The sequence below is a fragment of the Cynocephalus volans genome, chromosome 2 (assembly GCF_027409185.1).
Source record: "Cynocephalus volans isolate mCynVol1 chromosome 2, mCynVol1.pri, whole genome shotgun sequence".
NCBI classification, from domain to species: Eukaryota; Metazoa; Chordata; class Mammalia; order Dermoptera; family Cynocephalidae; genus Cynocephalus; species Cynocephalus volans.
Window position 1 is genome coordinate 116,663,943 of NC_084461.1, and position 13,737 is coordinate 116,677,679.

General features: G+C 45.0%; 1 protein-coding gene across 2 annotated transcripts in view; it reads left to right on the forward strand.

Annotated features, from left to right (window-relative positions):
- LOC134369837 (uncharacterized) overlaps positions 1-13,737 on the forward strand; it is a 63,765-nt gene that overhangs the window by 26,959 nt on the left and 23,069 nt on the right. The gene's annotated exons all lie outside the window — the stretch shown is intronic.

Here is a 13,737-nt window from a genome sequence, read left to right on the forward strand (position 1 = left end):
CATCCACTGGAGCCCACAGCCCCTGCCAGATGCCCATTCCAACAGCTACCTTCTCTGGGCCCTGTTACCTCTTCCCTCCTTCACACCTTTAGGCTACAGGTGGTAGCACCTCCCCACTGTTGCTAGCCCCAAAGTGCCCCACTATCCCTTGTTAGCTTCCCTAAGCCCTTCCCACACCTTTGTAAACAGCCCCAGTTTGAGTATGCCATCTGTTTCCTACCAGACATGACAATCCTCTAACTTTGTGAGGTAAGTGTTATCCCCATTTTAAGATAAGGAACCTGAGACTCAGAGAAGTTAATTGTACAAGGGCACACAGCTAGTAAATGGTAGAGCTAGGTGTTCCTGATTACAAAGCACATTGCATGTTCAGTTCTTATCTCATATTGCTTCCCATGCACTAAAGACCACCTTCCCCAGACTCTACGAAATATCTATTGAGTCTGCTATCTTGTTTCCTGGTCCACAACCATTTTAAAAGAGTGAAAAGTAGAAGTTAGTGCTAAAGGCAGGCTTTCAAATAAGCAGTAAGGAGTGACTGGTGGCAGTCTGGGATGGAGAAAGGCCACAATAACTACTGAAGAGGCCTACAAACTTGAGAAGCCTCTTGAGGCCACACTTGCCATGTCCTCTACACTTTCCTTCCCTGTGCCTTCCAAAGGGCGGCGGCATTGACATCACAGGCTGTGGGGGCTGAAGTAAAGTCCCAAATTTGCCGAAAGAGGCAACTTGGGATTGCTTAATGCTGCCCCCCAGCACTGGTCTTTTTTTTTTCCCCCAGCTGGCCCATGCAGAGATCAAACCCCAGACTTTGGTGTTGTCAGCACCATGCTCTAACCATCTGGGCTAACCAGCCAGACTGGTCCTTATTTTAGTGGCCACCTTTCATGCTTAGTTTGTGACACCCCAAGAACAGGACAGAGGTTCTTTTTTTAGTTCTGAAACTGCTGATTCAGTTTGCTTGAGGATATTACTTTTTTTAAGGAACTTTCAAAAACACCTAAAATTTAATTCTAGCCATAATTTAGTTAGAGAATTCCTGGGTGCAGAATTTTCTCCACTTCCTAGCGTTTACAGAATCTGATGTCACTTGAAGTTGGAGAGAGACTCTGGGGGAAACAGCCAGGAAGTCATCCTTGTGCCCCTGAGCTGCCCACCCAGTGGGCAGAAGGGCCTTTTATTACCCTTGAGCTCTATTTTATTTTTGCACAGCTGTCTCAAGTTGTTATTAAGACAGTCAGCTCCTGACTGTCTTCATGGCTTGTCTGGCCAGCCCTTCAAAATGTTAGCTGAAGGAGACCACGAAAGGCCTGCTTTACATATATTTGACTGTTAGTAATATTGACCCTTTTAAAATCTTTTACATTTGTATTTCTTTTGACAATTTTGTCCCCATGTATGTTAGAAACTGCTCATTGCTTTCCAGTATCCATTCTTTCCTTCTTTCTTAGTAACAAACCCAATTTTTTGCTGAGCCTTTTCCTACCCAGCTAAAAAACTGTTTCCCAGGCAACCTTGCAGTTAGGTAACCGGCCATGTCAGTGAGTTCTGGCCAATGGGATGTAAGTAAAAGTGTCATGTGGAACTTCCAAAACGACTCCTTAAAAGGAGGGCGTGTGCCTTCTACCCACTCTCCCTTTCTCCATCCTACTTTCTTAATGATAGTGGAATGACTAGCACTCTAGCAATCACCGTGGGCCATGAGCATGAGAGCTGCACTTTAGGAATGGGGGCAGGATGAGCTGGAAGAAGCATAGATCCCCGATGATCCCTGGGACCGCCATACCAGCCCTGGACTGACAGTCTCTGGACTTTTTTTTTTTTTTTTTTTGGTGGCTGGCCGGTACAGGGAACCAAACCCTTGACCTTGGTGTTGTAAGGCCACGCTCTAACCAATTGAGCTAACTGGACAGCCTCCCCATCCCAACCCCCTCTGCTTTTTTTTTTCTCAGTGTGAGAAAGAAATTTTCATCTTATTTAAACCACTGTTGTTTTCTGTTTTACGTAACTGAACCAAATTCTAACCAATACAAGATGTTGTTTTTCTTTTGGAGCATTTTTTTAAATTACTGATCTGTGTTTTCTATATGTGAAGGATATTTCCTCTGTGTCAGTGTTGCTATAAATATTCTCCCATTTTTGCTTGCCTTTTGATTTTGTTTATGAGTTTTGTTTTTAAAGTATTGGTGTTTATTTTTAATGTTCAATTTCCAGACTTTTAAAATGCTATTTAATTTAAAATCCTTCTGCACTCAAATCACATAAGTTTTCACCAATATTTTTCTAGTTTTTTTTTTAATGGTTTCACTGTTTATATGTAGCATTTTAGTGCATTGGTAAGTGCCGTTAATGAGTTTTTAATCTTTTGTACGTCCTGAGTCTCTATCCCCAACTACATTCTGAGCTCTACAGAAGCCAGCAGTCCTGAACCTCCTGAAGGTGGCACACTCACCATACAGACCCTCTCACTCTTACCTCCTCCCACCCCTCCTCTGCGGGTCATCTACCCACTACCAGAGACAGCACGCTTGTCTTCTTCTGAAACTTCTGTCTTTGCCATCCTGTGTTCAGCTCTATTCCAGATCATCTCTAATTTCTATTTACCTAGACCGGGTTGTTGAGCCCTTCCAACTATCCCAGTAGTAGCCTTTGTTATTTCTTCTCTGGAAAGTCAATATGAAGAATTTTTATATATTTTCAAAGTACATATGGAGCTTTTTATTTATTTTTTTAGATGACCAGTAAGGGGATCTTAACCCTTGGTGTTGTCAGCACCATGCTCACCCAGTGAGCTCACCGGCCATCACTGTATGGGATCCAAACCGGTGGCCTTGGTGTTATCAGCACCACACTCTCCCGAGTGAGCCATGGGTCGGCCCCAGATATGGAGCTCTTTAAATTAAAATTTTGTGTTCTGATAGGAGAAATAAACGAATCATGTTTGTCATTTTACGAACTGGAAAATATGGGAAAGCACCTTGCAAATTTATTTATACAAACAAATGTAAATTATACACATGCATGGTTTTGTTCATGAAAATGGGATCATGCTGTATACTTTGTTCAGCAACTGGCTTTTCACAAATTTTGTTATATTGTGTACATCTTTCTAAGACAGTACATAGATCCTTTTTAAAAGCTACGTGTTATGTACTCCGCTGCATGGCTGTACCATTATTTCATCTCTGTCCCTACAGATGATCATGAAGTTTTCCATTGTCCTGCTAATACATATAGGCTACTGTAAACATCCTCCTCCTTATACTTTTATGCATTTGTGCTAGTGTTTCTATAAGATAGATTTCTAAAATTTAGATTGTTGAGTTAAAGGGTATATACATTGTACATAAGTTGTACATACTTCCAGTTACCTCGTCAAAACCTTGTACAATAAATGCAGTGTCCTTTTAAAAGGTCCTTTCACTGCCCGTTCCCAGTTCATTCCTCACCCTGCTGCTGGAATTACTTTTATAAAACTCAGATCTGATCTTGGCTTCTCATATTTAAAATACTTCAGTGGCTCCCCACTGCCAGCAAGACCTGAACATTCATCCAGGCTACTTCTCAGCCACTTTGGGTCCTCTAGGAAGTGGACACCAAGATAGAATTAGAAGTGCAGAAGATTTATTTGGGGGAGGGCGTGGTAATACCTATGAAAGATAAAGGACAAAGGAGCAGAAATAGGCAGAGAAAAGGCAGGCTCAGACTGCATTAGAGGTCCAACCCCTAGGAAAGCAGATGGGGGAGGAAGGATTAGGTAGGAAGAGCCTCAGACTGATGCAGCTCTGAGAACGAACATCTCAGCCAGCTCAACAGGGAGCTCCAGCCAGATTGCCTAGTGGAGGAGTCCCAATCTGGGCAGAAATGGACAGGCTCTAGCCCCCTGCCATGCTCTGCCATTAGCTAGGAGCTGCCCAGGAGGCAACATGGCCTTGACTTGAATGGCAGGCAGATCCTGAAGCTGCAGACTGTCAGATATCTGCACTCCATGTAGCAGGTTCCCTAAATGGCATGTGTTCCTGGATACCAGAAACTACAGCCTGCCTCTTAGCCTTATCTCCTCTTTCTGTGCTCCCAGACCCTATACTCTGGTGACAGTGGCCTGATTACATGCCATTCTCCACAGGACCAACTGTTCATACCACCTCCCAACCCTGACCTTTGCTCACTGTGTTCTTTCTGCCAGACTGCCACTCCTTCCCAGCTATACCCAACAAAATCCTTTTCCAAGGCCCAACTTAAATGTCACCTTCTCTGGGTCACCTTCCCTAACCCCACCATGCAAATTAATTGTTCCTTGCTCCTGCCATGGTATTTATAGGTTAGTACTTCCCAGGTTGGAGTATTCTTAGCTGCTTTTTTTCTCAGATTTTTGTCCCCTCAAACCTCTAAACCTGGCACAATGTAGGCAGAGTGTTGATAGAGCTGTTTCCCTGCTCCTCTCAAAGCTCCTTGACATTGCAGAATTCCAACTCCTGGAATGGTTGGAAGCACGTCGATAAATGTTTGTGGAATTGCCTGGGACTAATATGGGCGGGGCAAGATAGGGAAGGGTGCTTAGGGGGAGAGTCTTTACCCAATCTGGGGGCCAAGTTGGAGTTTTAAGAATAGAACAAGTCTTCCTCTGTTTATATTTTCCTACGTAATTTGGAAAGCCCCCAGAGGTGTTTTTTGTTTGTTTGTTTGTTTGTTTGTTTGTTTGTTTGTTTGTTTGTTTTTTAAAGATGACTGGTAAGGATATCTTAACGCTTGACTTGGTGTTGTCAGCACCACACTCTCCCAAGTGAGCCACAGTCTGGGCTCTTGTTTGTTTGTATTTTTGTTTTCAAGTAATCATTTTATTGCCTTTGGTCAACAGATGGGAATTTACAGAGTCTTCTCTTTTTCAACCACATTTTCTTGAGTTGGGATTTTGCATTTCTTCATTATTCATTTTCCTTATGGGTGCAAGAAGAGCCATTATGATTCCTGGGATGAGATCTTCAGGTCAGATGAGTAATCATTTTCTGATTGGAGGTTCATGGGGTGGAGGGAGTTGGGAGGGTGGAAATGATATTTTTCCTCTTCCTTTTTCCCACACCCACCAGTTAAAGAACTTCCCTGGGAGGGAACCTATGGGAAGTGGCTGAGGGTTTCCAGGGTAGGCATAGTAGGGAGTGACATCAGGGTTAGTGGGGATGAGGGCAGTGGAGAGAACAGAGAGGAAGAGCTGGAGCCCCAGACTCTCCACCTTCCTTTAGATCTGCCAGGATGTCCCTTGGCCTCTGTTCCTCAGCTAAAGGAAGCTAGAGCTGTGGTGGCCACATCCTCCACTTTCTCCTGAACCCCCCCAAGCTGTCAGACCCTCAGAGGAAACCCTAGGGTTTCCCCATCAAGGTGTGAGGGCTGCTTACCTATGCCTTCTCTGTTAGGGTGTTCAGCACACGTGAAAGCAGGGAGGCCTTGGTTGTTGGCAGTGGTTAGGAATTCTTAGAGGCTTTGTAGTGCAAAGAAGCCTATAGGCCAGAGGTTCTTATCCCCAGGTCCACGGATTTATCTGCAGGGGCTGTGACCTCACTCCCCCAAGTATTATCAAATTGTACATTTGGTGGAAGCATAGCTGTCATCATATTGTTTTTCACCAGGAAGGTCTGTGATCCAAACCCCTCTGCTAACCTAGAGAAGAACAGCCTTTCTAATAAAGAAAAGGAGGTCTTCCGACAAGAGCCAGGTTTTAGTTGGATTGTCAGTGCTGAGTATATGGGACCCTCGGATGACTCTACAAGGAAGCCCAGATCTCACCTTCACACTGATTGTCCCGCAGAAACATTGCACTCTCCCTGTAATTGGGGTTTGTGATAACAGGGACCTTATGCATTCTATTGCAACAGATCCAGAAATTGAACCCCTGACAGTGAGACCAGTTGGTCTGACACCCACCTCCAGGGAGAACGAGACAGAGCAGGTCCTACAGGCATGGAGGCCAGGGGAGGAGAAGGGAGCCATGTGTACCCTGGTAGACACGGAATATTGGTAAGAACAGACTATTCCTAGGCTTTTAAATGAATTCCAGCATTTATTATTATCTAGTCATTCTAAAAACCTCTATTACGAACCTAAGTTCTGGGCAGATTCTTGTCTCCATTTCAGGAACACAGTTCTGATGTTCCCAGAAACTGTCAGGAGTGCATGGTGCACAGCAGTGGACAACAAAGGAAAAGAAACCCAGAAAAAGAGAAAAGTGATTAAAAAATATCTCAAATGAGAGCAAAATACCAGACTCAGTCATGCAAGCACACAAGTATAACGTGACAACCTCTCTGATTTTGACAACCGCCCCACTTTTATTTTTTAAGTTCTGGCCACAATTATAAATAAGAAATCATATCTGTTGAGACTTCCCAAGGGTTAGATAAACAGTTTGAATGGTTATATCTTTTTAAACAACAGTTTCTGAAAACGCTGAAAAAATCCCATTTATTTAGCAGTCTGGTGCCTTGAGCCAGCCCAGGGAGTCCCTGGGAGGCCGTGCAGAATCACTTCCTCTTGACTCTGAGTGGGGGCAGGGCCCTGGCTTCTTAAGTGAGCAGGGGAGGAAGAGCCCAGCTGTGTGTTGGGGGTGGGGGTGCAGTGGGTGGGAGGAGGAGGCCCCAGATTGCTCTTTGTACAGGCAGCTGTGTCTTGTCACCAAGAGAGAACAGGGACCCAGAGGATGGAGCAGACATAGGTCTTCTGGGGGCTTGGCCCTTTCGGGAGGGAGCATGTGCTCTCCCATTTGATAATTTGATATAATGGTGAAACAAGGTTTCTGGGCCCCTAAGTCATGCTGGGAATTTTCCTTTCTTTCTTAATGTCTTAAACACGTCTGAGCAATTCCTACATTTCTTTTGACACAGCCTAATTACTAACTCCTATCCCCACTCTAGTAGCTCCAAAAAGCCATCTAGACCAGAAAAATTGGTATTATGTAGCAGTGGGAGTTGATTAATGTAATCTTCCCCCACTTGGGTTTCAGCGGTACCTCAATTTTGTCATTAGAAATGTATATTTAGGGGGCTGGCCTGTGGCTCACTCGGGAGAGTGCGGTGCTGATAACACCAAGGGCACGGGTTCGGATCCCATATAGAGATGGCGGGTTTGTTCACTGGGTGAGCGTGGTGCTGACAACACCAAGTCAAGGATTAAGATCCCCTTACCGGTCATCTTTAAAAAAAAAAAAAAAAAAAAAAATACACACACACACACACACACACACACACACACACACACACACACACACACACACACACACACACACACACACACACACACACACACACACACACATATTTAGTTAAGCATTCTCCTTCACCAGATATCTTTTTGGAGATGCAGTTAGCTAAAGATACATAACTCACTAGCGTAAATTAACTTTATCAAACTGATGCACTTCTATTTAAAGAGGGCTTGGTCCAGTGGTTCTTAGCCTTTTTAATGTCACACACCTGTTCCAGAATCTAATACAATACATAGACTCCTCCTCCAGAAAAATTCACAAACATCCAGAATTTTATGTACCATTTGGGGATTTCAAGGACTCCTTTGGCTCTACCCTGATGTTCTGAGCTCTTATGAGAGAGTGATAAGTAGAAAAAGGGGGAGATGGGGAGAGGGAGGACAGGGACAGACAAGGAGCCTGGGTGCTGCTAGGGATAACTTGGGGGTTTTACCCAACACCAGTCACATGAAAATATCAGAAATGAGTGTTTGCTGCCTGACGGTGGTCACTACCTGTCCTAGAGAAAAGTATGCTCCCATCATCAGTGACACACAGCCATGGTATTGGGACTTGTGCACTGTTATCTCTGAGCTCCCAAGAACATAAAGCTAGATGGGTAGAAAACCGCCCTGGGAACACTGGAGCTGGCTTTCTGCAGGAGGAGGCAGAAGGTGACTTGTGTCCATCTGGTGGGTTGGGGTCCTCTTAGCAAGGTGACAGAGGCTGCTTGCCTCCTACCACCACTAACTACTAGCAGAAGAGGTAGGGGCTTGGACACCCCAGACTACAAACTCATAACCTTGAGTCTAAGATCTCTTTTATTTTCTTTGAGGAAGTCAATTTTATGACGTAGCTTGTGATTCCCAGGGTATTGTTCTGTTCAAACTGGGGGAAACATGGGGGAAGTTTTTGGATCTAAGCTTCATCCAAAAGCATCACAGGGGGTTTTGGAAGTGTTTCAGCATAGTGAAATGAGTATAGTGATCATTTGTAGTCCAGTGCTTGTTATGCGATGCTCCTGTCTATGTGTGACTCAAGGAGGGGAGAATTTCCCCTTTGTGAGCCAGCTGGACAAATGTCAACACTGCTCCCTTAGCAGGCTCTGGCACAGAGGAGCAGGGCATGGACTAAGGGGAGTCTGCAGGGTTTGAGGGTCTGGTCCCAGTTTAACACACATGAAAAATGGTGGTCCTTCTCCTAAGCCAGTCAGCCAGGGTCACCTGCCCCCCACAGAACCATTCTCAGGACCTGGCACAGCATCTGATCCAAACTGGGTGACCAGCACATGCGTATTGAACTGATCAGAAGCTCAACTCCCATGTACACCACATCACAGAACAAGGCCAGGCTTTGCACAGACACTGGAGTGGACTCACCTGTGGTCAAATGCAGTCCTCCCACACTCACCATCAGACTTTCTCCTTCACTTCTTTGTGTCTTTTAATAGTAATAATTTTTATTATTTCTGTGTTCACTGGATTTCTTAATATTAAGACAAAGATTACTTAAACAGGATATAAGAAACACTAGCCATAGATGAAAAGACTGAAAAATTGAATTTTCATGAACTTTTGTTCATCAAAAGATACCATTAAAAGAGTGAAAAGGCAATCCAGAGACTGGGAGAAGATATTCTCGGTAATATACCTGACAGAGGAATAGGGCTTATATCCAGAATGTAGAAAGTCAATAAGAAAAAACAAATTAGGCAAAAGTTTTGAACATCTTAAAAGTGGATATATAAATAGCCAGTAAGCAAATTAAAACTTATAAGTTACCACTATACACCCACAAAAAGGACTAAAATTTTGAGATTGATAATACGAAATGTTGGCAAACACACATTGCTGGGAGGACTGTAAATTGATACAATCACTTTGGAGAACTGTGTGCATCTACTAAAGTTAAGATTGTACCCATCCATAAACCATCAAGAGGAATGAGTGCAAATGTCCACCAAAAGACATAAACAATAATGTTATATTCATGATATGTTTATTCATAGGAGCTCCAAACTGGGAACAGCCCAACAATAAAATGGTTAAATTCATTGTGTCATCATATTCGTGCAATGAGATGCAACACAGCAATTAAAAAAAAAGAGAGAATGAACTATGGCTACACATAGCAACATAGATAGATGGACGTCACAATGTGGAGCAAAAAAAGCCAGACACCAAAAATGTACATATTGTATGACACTATTCATATGGAGTTTAAAAACAGATGAAACTGATCTGTAGTGATGAAAGTCAGAACAGAGGTTATCTTCTGGGTAGGTCCTGACGGAAGTGCATGGGGGACCTCCTGCCGTTTTAGAAATATTCTGTATCACTGCTACTCAAGGTATTGCAATTACTGCCTACCTTGCCATTCTCCCCCACTGGCTCCTGGGAGATAGGACCACACCATTTATCTCTGAACCCCAGTGCCTAGCACAGCCACTGCCACGTAGAGCAGATCCTCAGTAGGTGTTGAAAGAGTGAGTGAAGTTAGACACGGCCTTTACTCCTGAAGGCATTATCAGAGTAACATTTGTGTGTGTTAGAGGGAAATCAGTCTGGGGAGGCAGTTAGCAAATGCTCAAAGTTCACTGTAAAACAAAGCAGAAAATATGTGCTGCAAAGAGGAGCATAAATGAAGCCCTTTCACTGGAATGGGAGTGGAAGAGGGTGGCAAAGGGCCTGTGGGTTTGAGGAAGAGGTATTCACAAGTGCTCAGGGGACTTGGAGGGCTTCCTGAAGAGATGGTATTAAGCTGAACTTTTGAAAGGCAGCTGAGATTACATCAGGCAGAAAAGGGCTGAGAAGGGCAGCCCAGGCTCAGGGAAGCACCTAGATCCAGGTAGTTTCCTCCAAATGGTCTCTCTTTGGCTAAGCAAGGGAGATTTAGTTGCCTGGGTGGAGCTGGGGTGGGAGGCACACTCTGTGGATGCCCGAGGAAAAGTGTTGCTGTCCCTCTCCAGGGCCACCTGGTCAGGACACACTGGATCAGCAGGACTGGCCCTTTCCCTGATGACCCAGGCACGCAAAGCAGATGTTATCTGTCATCCTGCACACTGTCTTCCAATTACACATCCAGTAAACAACACTTGCTACCAACTCTGCAAAGTAATCTGCCGGGTGTGGTAGAGACATAAAGATGAATCAGCCATGGACCTGCCCTCCAGAAACGTGCAAACAGCAGGAGGAGAGACAGAAGCTGTTAAAAGCCTTATACCTGGTTCCTCGTTCCCTCCCTCTGTATCCCTCGCTTAGGTCTAGCTGCTCCTCTCCCTCACTCCCTGATGCTGGAGGCTGGTGGCTCTCACTCATCCAGCCTCCACCATGGGGATCCTGGGCTCACAGAAATGAGTAAATCAAGATGCTGTAGTCTGGTGAGGAGCCCCTCCTGCCCCATAGCTGGAGACAGGCCAGCTCCTGCACAGGTGCCCTGCAGCCACCATCCTTGCTGGGACCCTGACAGTCAACTCTGGGCTGAGGATCTTCAAGTCCCCTTGCTGGATGGGCCCCTCACTGTTAGAGAGAGACTACCCTTCCCCCCACACACACACAAACACCCATTGCATCGGCCTATCCCAGACCACTCAAACCAGAGCCCTCTGGTGGTCGCAGCTGCGGTACAAATGCGTCATGATCTGCAGGAGGATGGGATAGGTCTTAGGTGGGTGTGGTACCCTGGGAGTTCTGCCTGACTTTTCCCCAGGGACTTGGGAATTGGTACACTTCCTCTCACCCTCACCACTTCTCATTTGCAAGAGAATCACCTAGGAGAGAGCACAGGCCCAGGCATCAGGACCAGGTTCAGATCTTGCTCTGCTACTCCGGCTGTGAGACTTGAGCAAGGCACCTAAACTTTCTAAGCTTCAGTTTATTCTTTATTGTAGAGTGGGAATAATTACCTTGCTTATTTCACAGTGTTGTTCAAAGGCACAGAGAATACAGAGGCAAAATTCTTGCCCTTGAACTGCCCTGAAGCCTCATGGGGGAGTTGGACAAGTACACACAGTGTGATGTATACTATACCAGGGACACATCTGGGGTGTAGTAATGAGCAGAGTGGAGGCAAACTAATTCTGCCTAACAAGGGGAAGCTGCAAAGCTCCCTGTCCATGCAATGGGGCATGGGATGTGGTGGAAGCATCCCTCCAGGGCTTTGGACCCAAGTGTTTGTTGAACACCAGACACTGTGTTAAGTATTTTACCTGTTTTATTTAGTTCCCACCACAAGTCTGTGAGATAGATGTTATCATCCCCATTTTACAGATGAGCAAACTGAGGCTTAGAAGGATCACGCATTGACCTGGTGTAGTATTTACTGAACACCTACTACATGCTAACTGTTGCAGCTCTAACTATAAACAAAACAGAAACAAGGCCCTGCCTCATAGAACTGGCATTCCACAGGTAAAGTCACTTGCCCAAGATGAGGCTGGGAGGTGTCAGAGTCAGGATTTAAACCCGGGTCTGTTGGGCCCCAGAGTTTGTGCTTTTCTCACTGCATCCTAGGATTCACTAGCCCTCAGGACACTCCTCTCATGGGGTCATAGACTGTCCCTGCTAGCCCCTGTGGGGAATTTGGGGTTTCTGGGGTAAGGCTGGGTCAGGGATAGGATAGGATCGTAGCTGCTATTTCTGTAGAACCCTGTTTCCTGAGCATTCCCCAAGCAGCCCTGCGCCAAAGACAGGTTGAATGCCTGACCACTCCAATGTTTTCCCCAGGGAGGGAGCGAGGGAGGGAGGAGCTTCCCCAAGGGGATTTTAAGGGAGGTGGGGGATGGTCTCTTTCCTGGGGAGAGAGAGTGACATCCTCTTCTTGGCAGAGGTCGGGAATCCCCTTGGATTTCACTGGGTTTGTGGGAGGGGCCTATTGTTTTCCTACTTCTCAGGCCCTCAAGGAAGGAAAACACGAGAACAGGTTATGTGGGAGGATTTTGTCAGACTTTGGCATCTGAGTGGCTCCTTGGGTTTGGGGCTCAGTTCTTGCCCTCCCATGACCTCAGCTTCAGGCTGCCACTAGTGACATTTTCTTTTTTTCTTTTTTTTTCTTGAATCGTAATTGATTATACACATTTTGGGGGTTCAGCGTTGACATATGTTGATCAAATCAATATTATTAGCATATGTATTATTACAAATCATACTTATTCTTTATGCCCCTTATCCAATCTCCCTCTCCCTCCCCCCTCCTACATCTGATAACCCTAGATTTCTTATCTCCTTCTGAAAGAGTAACGGTTACTCTGTTGATTTGTTGCCTGGATGATCTGTCCAGTGCTGAGAGAGGTGTGTTCAGGTCCCCCACTGTTATCATAGAGCAGATGCTTCTTCTACCACTCTGGAGTGGGCTTTGTAGAGAGAGACATCCTCTTCTTTTCTTTGGTGCCCACTGGTGACTCTTCCTGTGTCAATGCACTCAAGCAGCTGGCGGGCCATCTGCATGGTGGTTGTGGAGTCTAGCCTCTTTTGTGGCAGCGTGCTATTGTGGTGGCTGTGGTACTGACATTTTCTTTTAACCCAGTAAACAATGAGAGATTTGCAAACACCCCTCCCACCCCCAGGAAAAAGACATAGGATCATTCATTAAAACATTTACTCATAGTAGCAATCACTGGAAACAATAAATGGTCAAAGTTTGGAGATTAAATAAAATATGGTGAAAATCTACATGTAATGAAATACTCTGCAGCCATTAAAAATCATCAGGTAGAAGAAAATTAATGACATGTGAAGAGTGCTTTATAACAGATTTAATCAAAATTCAGGTCATAAAACACAATGTACATGATCTCATTTTTAAAAAATATGTTTATATATGCATAGAAAATGTCTGGAAGGGTGCATACCAGATGTTAATCATAGTTATCTCTGGGTAGTAGACTTGTACGTTTTCTTCTGTTTTAAATATTTCCAAATTTCCTTTGGTGAAAATGCATGTCTTTTGTGATCATGGAGAAAAAATTTCCACTGTGTATATTGGAGAGAGACAAGAGAGACAATATTTCCTTTTGGCCCTGTACTTAGATGGCCCCAGACCCCAGCCTTGTTCCAGGAATGCAGATACTGTAGATGTCACAGGGAAAGCCTGATATGGTGGAGGAGGGGCCGGCTTGTGGAGAAGTAGCAGAGCATTGTTGACCAAGTCTCATCTTAAACCCCATTTTCCAGAGAGGCCTCCCGACCACACCGTTAGGCTTCTCCACACTTACTATCTTTAACCCCACTGTTATTATCTTCATAGCACTTGTTCACATCTGAAATTACCCTCCTGCTTATCTGTTTATTTGGTGTATTTGTCTCCTGCACCAGAAGGCAAGCTCCCTGGGGGCAGGCACCACAGCACTCTGACTTCCCATCAGGAGAAGGGGCCCAAGTCAGATCCTAGTTTGTAAGGAACCTGAGGACTTGCTTAGCAGCCCCAAGCTGTGAGCATTTATCTTAAGTCTACATGTGGCAATGAAAAAATGGGAATAACTTCATGGGAAGCCAGAAACAGGGGCC